Source organism: Maniola hyperantus, chromosome 10 (genome assembly GCF_902806685.2).
Source record: "Maniola hyperantus chromosome 10, iAphHyp1.2, whole genome shotgun sequence".
Lineage (NCBI taxonomy): Eukaryota > Metazoa > Arthropoda > Insecta > Lepidoptera > Nymphalidae > Maniola > Maniola hyperantus.
Genome location: NC_048545.1, coordinates 3,636,653 through 3,653,550, shown reverse-complemented (window position 1 = coordinate 3,653,550; position 16,898 = coordinate 3,636,653). Strand labels below are relative to the sequence as shown.

The 16,898-nt window shown below is 38.1% G+C and overlaps 1 protein-coding gene across 3 annotated transcripts in view; it reads right to left on the bottom strand.

The window, feature by feature from the left end:
* drn (doctor no) overlaps window positions 1-16,898 on the bottom strand; it is a 37,454-nt gene that overhangs the window by 15,151 nt on the left and 5,405 nt on the right. The window lies entirely within an intron of this gene.

Below are 16,898 nucleotides of genomic sequence, written 5' to 3'. Positions count from 1 at the left end.
CTAAAACTAACTTCCTTAGAGGATTTCAAAGCTGTTTTCGACGTCATGTAGAAATTAGATCATTTCTAATTCATCAAGAACGTAGCTTTATTTGTATTAAGTACATTTACGGCCTTACTAACAAACATTGATTGTTATTGACATTTCTCTCTTTCTGTCATCAGTAACTTGACATTCAAAGCGTTGTGTAACTACCACTATACCAAGTTTATTAAACTAGCGGCACGCTATGATGGCCGGTTTGACGTTTGTCCGCTCATGAAGTTCCGTATTAATTGATAACGACTTTGAAGGAAATAATTGTATTACTTTATTGACGATAGTGATGTGCAGAGATTCATAAATTTTATCGAATGTAGTTTTAGGTTTAGGACTCAAAATTTATTTATTAAATTGATTTCTTAAATGTATACAAGTGTAGAAAAATCAGTTTGCACCATTTAAGGGGTGAATGTACTTGTGAATATGAACAATTTTCACTATGTGGACAAACCTCTGAAATCGCAAAAAAATATCAATAAATTTTTAAAAATGGAATCTAATACGATCGTCACATAGGATCGCTGGCTAGCACAACTACTACCTCCGGCAAACTCGCGTCAATGCTCAATGCAAAACAAAGCAGTTTCGAATTGACGTTGCTTCGAAAAGTATAAACTGTCAGTGCAATGCGATTGTGATATAGTTTTGACCTGGCTTTGGATTTCAAATATTGATACTGCATTACTGTTGACCCTTGCTCGTTAATTTGGACTCTGTTCAAGCCCTTTGTTGTGGATTTCGTCGATATGACCGAACGTACGCAGAGAACTGTTCTAAATAGTCAGACACGTGAGTTCCTAATACGCCTTCGTAACTATTTCGATCGTGAAGCTCAAAATGGAGGGCCAATTTTACCTATAACGTCAGTGGTTGAACGCGTAGCTGATGCGCTTAATATTGGACAACGAACTGTTAGACGGATAACTAAAAAAAAATATGGCGAGACTGGCACAGAAGAAAATAAACTTCACACACCAAAAAAGAGAAAACGAGCAAAACCAGTCGTAGGCATCGATAGCTTTGATGCCGATGCTATCCGAAGACATGTTTACGGCTACTATTTACAGAAGGAGTATCCAACAAGAAAAAAGTTGGTGCATTCACTGAAGGAAGCTGGATTATTCTTCGGTGGGGAAAGTTCTTTAACGAAGATTTTGAAGACCATTGGATTTCGATACAAAAAATGTAACAAACGCAAAATATTGATGGAAAGATTTGATATAGCGATGGCAAGGTATACTTTTTTACGGCAAGTGAAAGAAATCAAAAATTGGCAAAATGTTGTGTTCTTGGATGAAACATGGCTTAATGCTAACCATACTGTAGGCCGTTCTTGGAACGATGACACAGCAGCATCTACTTCCAAAGTTCCTGTAGGAAAAGGATCGCGACTTATAATTTGTCACGCCGGAACCATCAACGGGTTTGTCGAAGGTTCTCTCATGGCTTTTGCGTCAAAAACCACTGGAGACTATCATGAAGACATGAATGGAGAAAAGTTTACTGAATGGTTTACCTCAATGTTGTGTAGCCTCCCTGAACCATCTATTATAATTATGGACAACGCCCCATACCACTCGATGCAAATTGACAAGCCACCTGCCCAATCCCAAAAGAAAGCTGATATCGTCGCATGGCTTCGTAAAAATGGCGTAGATGCAAACATGAATATGTTAAAAGCGGAATTAGTACGTCTTTTAAAAGAAAACAAACCAACCAAGATCCGATACGTCATTGACGAAATAGCATTAGAACATGGGCACAGAGTTATACGGTTACCGCCTTACCATTGTGAGTATAATGCGATTGAGTTGGTGTGGGCTCAAATTAAGGGATATGCTGCAAGACACAATACAGAACCCCCATTTACCACAAAAAAAATGCTAAAATTATTAGAAGAAGCTTGTGAACATGTGACTAAAGGAGACTGGGAAAAGGTTGTGAATAGAACTGTTAAATTAATAAGGGAAGATTATGAAAGAGATGTGAAAATAGATAATATTATAGAAAACGAACATATAATTATTAATGTATGTGATGATAGCAGTGACGACAGTGAAAATAGTAGTATGGACGAATCTGATTAATTATGGCCTTTTGTGGCACCTTTTTCGGTATCTTTTGTATTCATATGTTTCTTGTGTGCATATAAAGTATGTATATTCATTTTCGTTCAAATATTCAGTTCGTTCAAATAAATTAAATAAACATATACATTTTTGTTTTATTAAACCTATTTAATCAGGTACAAAAACAAAACTTAATTGTTTTTTGTTCGAGAATAAATTGACATTCCACATCACTATTGTAATGTGTCAAACCGGCCATCATAGCGTGCCGCTAGTGTAGTAACGTGACATTGGCGAAGTGCATTGTGCTGGTTCGGTACTAATAAGTCATAAACCAAAACAAGAACAACGTAAGAGGGCAAGTCTATAGCGGAAGAAGAAGAAGAACGCTTATTAAAAAGCGGGCAAACAAGTCCATAGTCGAGTGGGTAAGCCCACCCGGGGCGAATCAGTAGAGTCCGGTGCTAGTTGGAAATAAATCGTATAAATTTATCAACGTCGCAAAAACATTGTTATTGCATCCTCTTCAGATTATCAGCAAATCAGGTAAGCATGACGCATTCGAACGTCGCAGGCGCGGGCAGGCATTATAGAAAGTGGTATCTAAGAGCAAACCGCGATTCAGCGGAGGCAAAACATAATATGCATAACGGCAGGTTTGCATAACAAGAGAGAGCTACAGCTAAGGCAAAAGTAGAACGCGATCGCGGCCCGCGCCCTCCTCAAGGTCCCGCCTGCGCCCAGCCGCCTCCGACTGTGATCAAACTTCGCTCAACTAACCAACCATAAACTTGTCGTAGTTGCTAGGCATTGCTTCACTTTAACCACTCCTTTTGACCTACAAACAAACTATAACTGAACAAAAAGAGCATTTTCAAAGTTGAGACCTTCAGAGAGACACGTAGAAAAGAAGGTCATCCTCGTCACTGTCATCTTATCTAAATCAAATGACCTGCCCAGTCCCATTTGAGTAAAGCAGCTGCAAGGCCAACGTCACCACCTTAGATTAACCACCCGGTCACCACTTTGTCCTCTCTCTCAAAATTGAAGAAAAAAGTTTTGTTTATTATTACTTCGACTAGCAACCGCCCGCGCTTCGCTCCCGTGGTAATATCCGAAAATTCCGGCCTTATTCCTAGTTTGTCTACATTATATACGGAAGGATGAAGAGTCAGTCAGCGAGTCAGGACTTTTTTTGTAATATTTAAATTAGATTTGATAGAAATTATGAGTAGGTATAATCAACCGTGGTTCTTTGTTTTCTACGCCAATGAAACAACAAAAAAGGCGTATCGAAAAAGGCGTATCCAAATGGAACTTTACTTGATGAAGAAATAAAGGGATCTTCTTCTCAATCGTTCACTCTTAACAGAGTGGTCGTGGCTATGAACTCTTCCCTGCTGCTCGTACGATCTCCGTCCAGCGACTTCTGTTGTTGGCATTATGTGCACACAAAGGGATCTTCACTATCAAAATTGCCGTAACAGAGGTAAGATCGAGAAACGTATATTCCCATACAATAAAAAGAAAAGTTCTGACTCACTCACTGACTGACTCCTAAACATCCAACCCCAATGCCCCAAGCCCATGTAACTAGAGTGCTGAAATTTTGCACAGAGATTCATTTCAACATGTAGATAACAACATAAGGCCAGACTTCCCGAACTTCCCAAGAGTAAAGCCGCGGGCGGTCGATAGTCTATCAAATATCGTATAGTCAACAGTTTACCACAAAAATAACAAAAAATAAATTAAACCTTTCTCTTTTTTAAACCTCACAAACAAACTATAAACATCTAATTGACTTCTAAACTCCTACTTCCTATATTGAATCTTATCAATGCACATAATTTACGGATAGAATCAACGACAAAGCAAGTGTCAAACAGTTCATCCGCCCGGAGCCGCTTTCTACGATATTTCTTGTTCATAAACAACGTCCACTCATAAGATTTGAAATGGAACGAGTAATATCTAAATTCGTTTAGAAAAATTCTATTTGGGAGCAAGATCACGTAGCGTGCACCAATTAGCGTGATATTAATGAAAGTGATGGTGAGTATAGAGAGCGACTAGCGAGGTTATTACACTACACTAGGTTTTGTTAGAGCGGCCACACACGAGCAGCTTGAGCAGTTGATCGCTGAACAACGTACAAGGAACCCTCGACCTCGAGGAGTCATCAATTGCTCAAGCAGACGCGTAAGTCAACGTCAAATAATTTCAATAACTTATTTCAAAATGATAATATTATGATACTTATGAAAAATTTAGGTGAGGTAGGCAATGATAATAATATAAATAATATAATTAAACCGCCAACTTAAAACTAAGGCTACAAGGATTCCAGACGCGCCCGGTCGGAGTAGAAGCCCATAACAAACTCAGCCGCGTATTATATGACAAAGAAAGGAAGATTGTAGTTCGCTATGCAGTCTAAGCTTAAAGCGATCTTTTATGACTCATATGTCGTGACTAGCTGCCTGTGTATGGCCGCTCTTATACAATTTTCTATTTGACATATTAGTTTACAAACTCGATTTTATTTATCGTTAACTAGCTGAATCGCCCCGGTTTCGCATGGATGGAATTTTTGCTTATAAAGAAAACCCACGTTCAAAATCTCAAGTTTCTAGCCCCGGCGGTTTAAGCTATGGCTGTGGTAACTGTGTGATAGTTTCAAATATTCAGTTTATTTTTAACGTTTTGTATAGATGTTAAGTCGATGTCACGCATTCCCGAATTCAGAACTACTGTCATCTTCCAGCGGGATGATTCGCTTACTCAGCATCTAACACTGAATGATATACCACCGAGCTCATTTGACATTGGTTAGTTCTACATTGCTGCTTCACCGAGTGATAGCAAAATATTTTTTCAAAGAAAGCCTTCAATGGATTAAAAATAACTGTCAGCTCGGTGGCTATCATTCAGTGTTAGCGAATCAGTAGGCAGGTATATCAATATGTGACCTATGACTTCACTCGTTGATGTCAATTCAAGAAGACTTGTATAATCTAACACGTTTTCTTTAATGTCGAAAGAACGGTCGTTAATTTTGCATCTTTAACATTGAAATGTAATTTTAATATGGACTTAAAGACCTACTAGGACTTAATAAGCGCACAAGCGTTAAATAGAAAAAGTATAATAGCCGGAGTACAGTACGGTCTCATCAGTTGCGAGAGTCATCGACCGGACTCTAGTGTATCTCGTGGGGTACGCAACCACTTACACCGTGAAGTCGGTTAGTCCCGCTGTGCTCTCAGGTCAGCGCTATCAGTTACGTTGCGGAATCTTTTACGGTCTGAGTGGTAGTCCAAGATACGTACCATTTTCTTAGAATAGAGGCTAATGCGGAGGTATTTTTAAACTGAACTACTTTTATCCATATTCTTGGTTGTTTATTATGAAACGTGCAATACCCATAGAGATTTTCATACGATATTTTATTCGTATGAAGTCACGAGTGGCAGAGTTAACTCGAAATACAGAACGTGCCTTCTATAAAAACTTAATATGATGCAATATTGACGTAGGCAAAAACCACTCATTTTTCACTAAATCTTTCAGGGTTCTTGTTAATATACGCCCCATATATTACCAAGAATTCGTAACCGATTTGCTAACCTAATCATCATTAATCGCTGCTCAGGAATCCTAACATTATGATTCATTCAAACTGAATTTTATAAAAAAAAAGTGCCAGGAGGCAAAATGAGCCGAAAAATGTAGCTATTGAAAAACGTTATGAGTCGATCTCCATTAGAGTCTAGAACTCACTCAATGCACGTTTCTTTCCGCCACCGGAGCATCCTCAGATGTCACAATGCACAATTGCAATTTGTTTTGGCGGTGTTATGCTTACTTTTCCTGCTCCTGTAGTAGTGGGCGTGCTGACGGTACATATTTCATGCTGCACTTTGTGTTAGGTACCATATAGATTTGTTTTGGCGGAATGTAGCGAATTAAGCTTTAAGTTCCTTGTCTATCATGGACTTCCATCCAACATGGACTGATAATGATTATGATGATAGGTTTTATGGTAGGCCCGCAGAATGCGACATCGCGCATGTGTGAATTGTGACAAGACCCCGTCGAGTCGCAAACACGTGTAGAAGTCGCCAGAGTCGCAGATCGAAGTCCACATATCAAGTGACGCGACTAGCACATTCCGACGACCTCTTGGATTGTCTACGCAACATTTTAAAAATAAATGGCGTGAAAGTGCGGCTACCACACGTTTATATTATTGTTTACAAAATGTTTAGCAAAGCAACGCAGCAGGTATATCTCTCTCATTTTGCGCATCACTCCGCACGTTACAAATAAATGTTACAATGAGGAAAAATTAATGCACTGTAGATATCTGCGCATGTTATATTCAGTAACTAGCGACCCACCCCGGCTTCGCACGGGTGCAATGTAGATCCTAATGTGGTGTCAGTGTGGTTATTTTGTTATATTTCAAAAGAATAAGACAGCATTTTCGATTAAAGGTCTCAGTCGGCTTGATTTTTTCCAACATTTTGAACAATCGCATACACCAGTCTCAGTTTTTATCTATGCTTTGGTCTAAAAAGTGTGGTGTAAAATGTTCACTTTTCATTAAGTCTATAAAAAAATTAGATTTCGTCATAATATTTCAATAAATTAATACAAAACAATGGGGCCGATTCTCTAGTACACAATCTCTAAACTAAACTAAATTAACAGGTCTAAATCTAGTGCTTTCCTTTTCCGCAAGCAACATTATGAAAGGGATAGCAATAGATCTAGACGTGATATTTTAGTTTAGAGATTGTGTACAAAGGAATTAGCCACAATATTAAACTATACGAATAAATCTTCCTTAAATCACTGTATCTTTTGATGATAACCGCATTAAAATCCGATGCGTAGTTAAAAGATCTAAGCGTAGGTACGGCGGGAAACGACTTTGTTTTATACTATGTAGAAAAGATCATGAATATGGCTGTGTTAAAAATTTGTCTAGCACAAAGGCTTCTCTCTAGTTGGCTACTTTCATACTTTCATTCGTGATTTTTATGAGTTGTGCCGCGATATGAATCGCGTTTTATCAAATAAATTTCCGCAAACGCAAGTGGAAACAATTATCGTGTTCTTTAAACATTATCAAGCTAAACAAATAAAGCTATTCACGTCAGCAATTCAAATGCTGTAGCCATATTAATGCTAATTCGATACAATACCGTTGTTTTTATTGCTCAACTTTAACAAGAAATGATCCTTTGAAATGGGATGAACGGCCGTGTGCGAAATGTAGGAAGATGTTCTCAGTAAAGAGAGGATAACCAGCTGATGCCCGCGACTTCGTCCACTTGGAATTAGGTTTTTTAAAAATCCTGTGGGAACTCTTTGATTTTCCGGGATAAGAAGTAGCCTATGTCACTCTCCAGGTCCTTATCCATAACCATGCAAACAATTACGTCAATCCGTTGCATCGTTGCGACGTGATTGAAGGACAAACCAACAAACAAACACTTTGGCATTTATAATAAGGGTACTGATTGTTGTAAATGATGAATTGAACAATCAATTTTAGTACAATCCGGAGTCTTGAGTCATCATCTAAAGATTGCTGAAGCATCTAAATATGCTGGGTCTGATTCTCTACGTCAAATGGTAACTTCACTGTAACGTCGACATCAGCGAAAAGAACGATAGCGTTGGAACTTTAGAGCCGAGCCAAGATTAAGGAGCGGACTGAATTCCGAAAGGTCGGAGGTTCAAATCCCATCCTTGCACTACTGTCGTACCTACCTAGCACAAGCTTTACGCTTAGTTGGAGGGGAAAGGGGAATATTGGTCATAATTAACATGGCTAATATTCTTTAAAAAAAAATGATATATTTTTATGATTTTCTTGCATTGGAAATAATGTATTGTACGGGAAAAGTGGCTCTCAGAAACACTATTTAATCAAGTGGTAAATTGAAAAGCTCTTATTGCGTCTTAACTCTTATCTAAACCAGGCGTGACATCTTATGAATTAATAATATCGGGCGCCAAATCATTGAAATGTTTACACCAAGGTCTAAATTATGTGTAATCCATGTATTGTAATAATGTATTGTATACATTTTTATTATTATAGTTCATGCATTGTTGCCATTTTATTACGTTTTTATTCATTAGTTTTTTTGTGCAAAACGCGCAGTATTTTTTTTCACAAAACTTGCCCTTAAAATTTTTGTCAAAATGTTTGTAAGCTCTTTCTTCAACTATACCCTGACTATACCCTTATCCGCGGATAAGTTAGTATAGCGCTCTCTCTGTTACGTATCCATACAAATGATTGAGACAAACAGAGAGAGCGCTATATTAACTTCATTCCGCGAATAGGGTATATTTGCTAGCACAAGAGAAAGAGACAAAATAATGACAAGCTTGACATTTGACATGTTATTGACAAGTTTTATCGAAAACTAGTATGACAACTTGTTTATGAATTTAAACTAGGACTAGGGGTAACCACTATGGTGGTATGTCAACTTTTTTCTACAATTCAGGCCAAGGCCGGCTAAGCTATCATTAGTATCAACGGTACCAGCATGATTATGGTAAGCCAAGAAACGCTTCGCTACATTCTGCGTGGGCTTTACCATTTATCAGTTGCACCAATCGCACCTCTATCTTTTACTGTAGGTATATCGATAACGGCCAATTTTTTAACTATGTTGAGCGACAATATTATTGTACTCACTACTAAAGAGTAGAAACTGCTCGGGGTTTCGCTCCCGTAGGAATATCGAAAAATCCAGTCTTATTCCTCGTCTACATTTCGTAAAGAGAATCTCTGTGCAAAATTTCAGCTTTCTTAGTACAATGGGTTAGGGGTGGTCATTGATGAGTCAATCAGTAAGTCAGAACATTCCTTTTTATAGATTTAGATTTTAACTGTCCTATTTTAAATTAGAAAGTGAAACAGATCTTGGGCGGCTTCTAGGATAATACGAAAAAGTGACTTTTTCTGGCGAGAGACCATCAGGTCACCAGTTACCACCCAAAAAAGATCAAATCTTTGAACAGTGATAAAACAAGCTGCCCAAAATAGAAACAATATAATAAGAAAGCTGACAAAAAGCTAATTATCCAACTTGATGACGAACGAAGTTGACAAAAAAAATCGTTTAGTAAAACTGAGATTCTCATCTAAACTTAAATACCTATGTATAGAACTATAAGTACCTAACATATTCAACTGCCAGCCATTATATTCCATTCCACGAAGGTTACGAGTTACTTAGCCAAATGAATATTGCAGACCATGTACTGAGTCCAGCGAACATAACATAGGCATTATATGAATGTGACTAGAAAGCAAATGGATCCTCTACGCAAGACGTGTCTCGCTAAACAAGAAGTTCGTAATCAAAAACACCAGAAAAGGCACGAAAATAATTTAAATTTAAATTTAGGTTAGGTTTAGGTAGTCCTAGATCCGCCATTTTACTATCGGACCGCGAGGAATCGTAGATTCTCAGCCTGCACCCCTAAAATATTCGAAAAAAGCGATTCGCTTCCAAGTTTCGAATACGGACTGTTAGAATATTGAGGTGGCCTTCCTTCCTTTTTTCCCACCTAAGTATATACAATACTATGTATATGCAATATTGGGATCTTAGTGAATAGGCATCTTGAAAAGTCTTGACAGTGAATAGGCACCTTCTAAGCAGCTGAAAAAATGTTGCGCCTTATCCTACAACGTCCGCTAGCTGATGTCTGAGCAGAGTCATGGTCCAAACTGAGGGGGTTTCTATTTACCAATATTATGAAAATGCGAAAGTATGTTGGTTTGCCTTTCAATCTTGCCGCAATGGAGCAAAAAATTCACGTGATAAAGAGCTACATAGATTACTTTTAACCCGGAAAAACAAAGGATTTTAAAAACCAAGCGGACGAACTCGCGGGCATCAACTAGTAATAAATAATTACGAAAGCCCTCCCTGACGTTTTAAGCAGGCTTAATTAACTATGTGTTAATATGTATATTAGATTTAATTTAATAAAATCCGTGCGAAATAAACATGTCAAGGCAAACCCGATTAGCGATAACAACAATCAATCCGTTCTCAGAGTTAAACTACATGTGTAGTTAACTATCGGCATTTATCTCTGTTTATCTGAACTTCTGGCTCTGATATTGCACGATATACCTACGTATAAGTCCCGCAAATTGCTATTGCGCTGGAACCATGTCTCATTTACATCGAAATGACGTCATTTGACGTATATTTAAGTAAAAATATACCATCAGCTCCAAACTTCAGTCTAGTGCTGACGTCACTAAAATGGCGGCCACGCGCATTAGCAATTTGCGGAACTTATACCTAGCAATACAACCATCGAAGTATCTCCGCTGTAGGTTCGCGGTATGCAACACACGATAATTATATTGTGTGCGTACTCAACTACGAAGCGGAAGCGAACTACGAACGCCACTGAAGCGGTTAGATCCTAGTGGTAGTGCTTTCGATGTCAGCCTCCTATCCGGTGTTCCGGTGTTCATCCCGGACACTAACTTTTCAAAATTGTACGGTTAAGGGTCGATTTCACTAATCCATACTTTAATATAATAGCTATATAAAAGATATAGCTTGCATCCCGGGGAAGGACATTTTATGCCGGAAAATCAAATGTTCCCGCGGGATTTTTAAAAACCTAAATCCACGCGAAGTCGCAGGCATCATCTAGTGTAAATAAGTCTTATCTGAGCGTAATTTTGGATATTTGGCAGATTTTCAATACAAAAACTGTCATTACGCCCAATTTAATCATCGGTTAAACCTCATTCGAGGTTGGTGAAATCGGCACTTAAACTATTAAATATCACTTGCTTTAACGGTGAAGGAAAACATCGTGTGAGAGTTCTCCATAATGTTCTCAAATTATGTGTGCGAAGCCTGCCAATCCGCACTTGGCCAGCGCGAGCGTGGTAGCCTATCGCCAAATCCTTCTCATTCTGAGAGGAGACCCGTGCACGTCAGCCGGCGATGGGTCAATGAAGATACCTCAACGATCATGGCGATGGAGTGTCTAAGGCCGGCCATACACGGACTGCTCGAGCGGTTAGCCAGTGATCAACATACACGGACCGCTCTTGCAGTCAGAGTCAACAGCTTCAAGCTTCAAGCAATTTCAATGCGGGCGGGAAGCGTGCGCGACGTGGAATGAGGAGCGCGGGCGGAGGTAACTGCGCGAGAGCGGTCGACAGCTCGAGCAGTCAGTGTATGCCTGGCGACTGCTTGACCGCCCAACCGCCCGAAGCAGTTGCAACTGCTTGAGCGGTTCGTGTATGTACGTACGTAGAAGTCTGTAGTTCAATACGCAGTCGCAGCTTGAAGCAGTCCATCCTGCCTCAAGCTGTCCGTGTATGGCTGGTCTAATCAAAATAATAAACCAATCAGCAAAAATAAAATGGACCTCCAAGATTACATTTTTGCATAATTATTATTGATACATAGTTACGATTAAGTAAGAGTTCACCGAAGTCTAATTGACTATTTAATTTAAAGCTCTTAGCAAATTGCAAAAAACGTGATATGATTGCGAAGATTAGATACATCATTATCAGAGCATGAATCATTTTGTAATGATTTGGATAAAGACAAAGGTATTTAGCTTAATAATAAAAATGTGCTAAAAGGAAATATGGCACCACTATCACTAGTTAATATTATAAAATGTGAAAATAGGTTTGTTTGTTGGTTTGTCCTTTAATAACGGAGCAACGGACTGACGTTGTTTTTGCATGGGTATAGTTAGTTAGTAGACCTGAAGAGGGACTTAGGCTACTTTTTATCCCAGAAAATCAATGAGTGCCTACGGGATTTATAAAAACCTAAATCCACGCGGCCGAAGTCGCTGGCATCAGTTATTAATGATATATTTTGAAGCCGAAGGCCCTAACCATGATACATGTAGGTTAAGACAATAAAGTTAACCTACAGAGGAATATTATCTACCTCAGGAAAGATCGGGTTACATGGGATTACTATCTACTAAACCCCCTTACTAAGCCACCCTTGGTTGATGTTGGGAAGCTTCGAGACTTCACAGAACTCCCTCCTCCCTTGTGAAATGCCTATTTGTTTTTCTCGAAGAATGTTAGAGGACACCTCTTTCGCTGAATTAGACAAGAACTTTTGATGAAAGTTTCATCTGCTAGTCGATTACGAAAATACTGACTCATCCACATCCATACCATAAGTGTCTGGCAAAGCATGACGTGATTTCTAATACTATTCCGAGGAAAATATAAAAAAAATTGACTTTATACTTTGACTTTGATTTTCTACAACTTTATTACTTGTTATCTCAAAAAGCCACTATGATCCAAACAAAAACCGGCCAAATGCGAGTCAGGCTCGATGAGTTTACTTTTGCAGTTTTGTAGTTTCGCTAGTTTCTGATAAAACAGGGTTTAATAAAACCTGATATACGAGTAGTATTCTAGGAATAGACTTATATCTTGTTCAATTCCTAAAGATAGGGTGAAGAGGGCAACCTTCATGATTCCACGTTGTGGTTAGTTTCAAGTTGGAATTAGTTACTTCTTGTAAAACAGGACGTGTTAAACCCCAAGATGAGTGTTCTAGGAGTCGACCTATCTGCTAGTTTAACTGGGATGTAAGTAGCTGTATGTGTGAGTGTGTGTTACACTCGCGAGCGTACGTCGGTGTGCGCGCCCCGCTGACCCACTTGCAGTGCTCGCTACGCAATTCGAGCTCGACCCGCTTTGCTTTGCGCTAACACTAAAGTCCTCTGTAATTTGCTAACTATGTATTTTGAAGACGGTGCGTAATCTGATTAAGGGATGGAATGTTTCGACTTTTCTGAATGTGTCTTGTTATCCAACATACAATTCTGTCTATGACGTCTTCAACACGAAATATAACCTTGATAGAATAACATTGTTTATGCTGATGATGATTCATGGCATAAGTTCAAGTACAGGAAACTTTAAAGTTAATGGTCGACAAGATTATCAAAGATTTCGAAAATTCTTTGGTTTAAATGCGACTTGCAGTTGAATTAAGGGTCCCTGCTAAAGAGTATTTTGGTTGGTTAAAGCTTGGTTTTTGTCTGGTCAGTTTAGACTAGATCAGATATCTCTACATAGTATAAAATAAAGTCGCTTCCCGCTGTCTGTATGTATGTATGTATGTATGTATGAACGCGTAGATCTTATAAACTACGCAACGGATTTTAATGCGGTTTTCACCAATAGATAGAGTGATTCAAGGGAAAGGTTTATAGGTACAGTTTAATCCTCAAAAAATTAGAGATCCCTAGGGAAATTGAAATAATGTGAATTAGGTCGGAAAAAATCTCTCATTTGAGAGTTTCCGAGGCGTGCGCTGCCTAAATGGTCAAAGTTACAAGGTTGGCTCACAATAATCGATTTTATGATTTTCAAAAGTGATCTGAAACGAAGTCTTACTTTCGAAGGTGTTTTACTGGCATACTATTAATTTTTATCAAAATAAAATAGTTGATCATCTGAAATATTCAAATAAGACCAAAATTGCCCTTTACATCATTTAATTTGGAATATTGTCTCAGGAGATATCCAAAAAATAAAATAACATGAAATATCGTAAAATTAAAACTAACGCGCAACGAAATGAGACGGAGGCGGTGCGGGCGGTGGTCGCATTTATAATATTAGTATGGAAGTATGGTTTATTTATTAATCATTCCACACTGACACCACATTAGTATCTACATTGCACCCATGCGAAGCCGGGGCGGGTCGCTAGTTTTCTCTAAACTAAAGCATGATTACAGTACGCGACAGAAAGTAATGTACATCGGTCCTTAGAATGACATTTCGGCTTTGTAAAGCGTTGTCTCTGTCACTCATACCTGTATTATGACGTTTTGTCGGTGTCAATGACTGGGACAACACTCTACAAATCTGCTATCTCCTTCTAAATGTACATTACTTTCTGCCGCGTACTGTATGTAATAAAATGTTAAAATCAACGTCTAAATCAAGACTAGTCAGTCGGACTATATTTTTGTAACTCAACAATTTCAAAAATCAAAACCAAAGTTAAAACCTCTGCCGAAAAACGACGTATCATGAGTGATGAAAATATTCGTACCTTAGAATTGATTAAGTATACGTTACCCTTTACCTTAATCTAAAATATAATAAAAGGGTTTCCAAGTTTTTGTTGTAAGCAACCATTACAAAAACACACCACACACCGATGCAGAAAAAACGAACACCGACTGTCTGCCCCCCTGCGAAGACATGTGTTGTAACTTGTAAATTGTAAGTCAAACGGTTTTACAATACTCCTTAAGTAACTATCATCTGCCTTCCACTTTGCCCGCATGATATCACCTGTTTGCTTATCATTAGATCAAGCACGCAAATTCTAACGTTTTCTTTGTTTCTTTGTCCACTACCGATTAATCGAATGGTAGTACCTAGTCATACTTTGTATGGCCGTTGTTAGTCTAAATAAATAAATAGAAAAAACCAATCAAATGGGAGTCGGACAAGCACACGAAGGGTTCCGTACCTTGTACAAGAAATAATACTTTTTTTTGTGTAACCACTAATTCGTTTTCGAATTTTTCCCTTCACTTGTGTTATCATATGGTTACATCACAAAAAAAATTAAAATGTGTTCATGAACATTATTTTCAATTTTCAAAGTAAGATAACAATAAAAAGTGGGGTATCATATAAATGGCTTTACCTGTCTGTACATTCTAAAACAGATTTTTATTTATTTTTTATGCATAATAGTTTTTGATTTATCGTGCAAAATGTCGAAAAAATATGACTGTAGTACGCAACCCTCGGTGCGCGAGTCTGACTCGCACTTGACCGGTTTTTTCGCCTGGAGATACGGAACTCTAGAAATGGTAAGGCTACTTTGCAGTTAAGTTGATATCAATTCAAAACTGTTTGTAACAGTTCTATTTACGTTCCATTTCTGAATAGGTGATAACAATTTTATATCAATAGAAAAATTAGGTTCTTCGATAATGGCGCATACGAAGAATCACGTCGATTCTACGTATAGGTATAAACTTGTTTAATGGTAAAGTCCGTTGATACAAACCTACCGAACTAAGAAACTGCAAGCATCAATATTATGGTATTTCAACGGATCATTGTAAAGAAATATATTGAGATTTCGTATACGAAGAATAATGTATTTTCTTTGTTAGTAGATAAAATGTAATTGTTCCTGAGGAAACGCGCTGATATACACAGTGGTAGTGGTAGATGCATCCGACTATTCGTAAGTAGGTACTTGTAAAAGTTTATACGAATAAAAAAGATTTTTATTTATTTATTTATTTATACATTAGGTATACACTGACACAGCATACCTAACTAAGAAACTACGTATAGTCCGCGACTGGTTGAGATGGCAATCGGGGTATAAGGCGGGGGGAGGCCCCGCATATCCGCACGTCACTCGTACTCGCCCGCACCGGGTTAGCGCGGCCCTCCCCGATTGCCATCTCGACCTGTCGCATACTATAGATCAACGCGTCAGTAGTCAGTACTATACTACAGTAGACCATTGTGCATTGTACAAAAATACAGGATAATTTCTGACTTTGTTCTAATAGTTGTTTACCAAGGATTCACTATAATAGTATGATTTGCGCCCTTATAAGGTGCAAATACTGAAGATACCTACCTACCTACTGTAGTTGTACTATAACTGTGTGCTCTGATAGTAGTAAATATAATATGCACGTTTGTTTTTCTTTCGCGTGCATCATACAGTGGGAGGAAGGGCGGCGCACAGTGCACGCCTCGTGCGAAACTACCTATACTAGAGTGTGTTTCTTGCGGATTATAACAAAGTAAGCAAACTGAGCTAATCGTTCGCGGTCTAATAAGGTACTTCTTTCATTTCTACCACAATATCGTAATTCCTAGTTTAATTAGGTTAAAGATATTAGGTATTTACAATTTTATGTAATCGAGATAAGGAGATTTTATTACTTTTCTTTTTTTTTGCTCAAAAGTTATTTTTTTTCCCAACTTCTTTCAGATCAGAACGATTGAACTACGGAACCTGAGACATACCACTATAAAACGGGACAACTCTGGCCTTCAACTGTGTCTCGCATCCCTTTACTTTACTGTACTTTAAGAATAACTTCTACCTACCTATACCATGCGTACTTAGTTCCTCGCACGAGTTACATTTAGGTCATACCAGCACTCATGACTTATCGTTCTCTCAATTGATCAAATTTAAAGCGACCGAGACAAAATACAGGTCTGACCACTCGAGCAAACGGTAACAATAACGGTAAGTGGGAAAAAATCGAGCAGACCAGAGAAATCCCTCACAGAGTTCGAGACTCGAGACATTCGTGTTAAAGGATGCAGTGATATTTCCCACTGCGAAGACTATTTCTGTATAAGTAGGTACCATTCTAGAAATAAAGTCAAAATCAAGATTTAACTATTTCATGTAAGACAACTAGCCTTGCTGCGTCTGTGACTAATGAATAATTTAATAAGTGTGGTCATAGCTCATAAGCCCAAAAACCGAAGCCCATTGGATTATAGTACACAGAAAGACGTTTGAAGGTTTTTTAAGGAACAAAGAATTACAAAGAAAACGTATATGTGATTTTCAAAAAGCATTTAAAATACCTAATACATTTTATTAAAACTTTAAACTCCAATACTTAAACTTACACAATACTTAAATTACTTTAAACGTAAAATTGATAAGCCAATGGCAATAAACAATCTAAGATTTCATA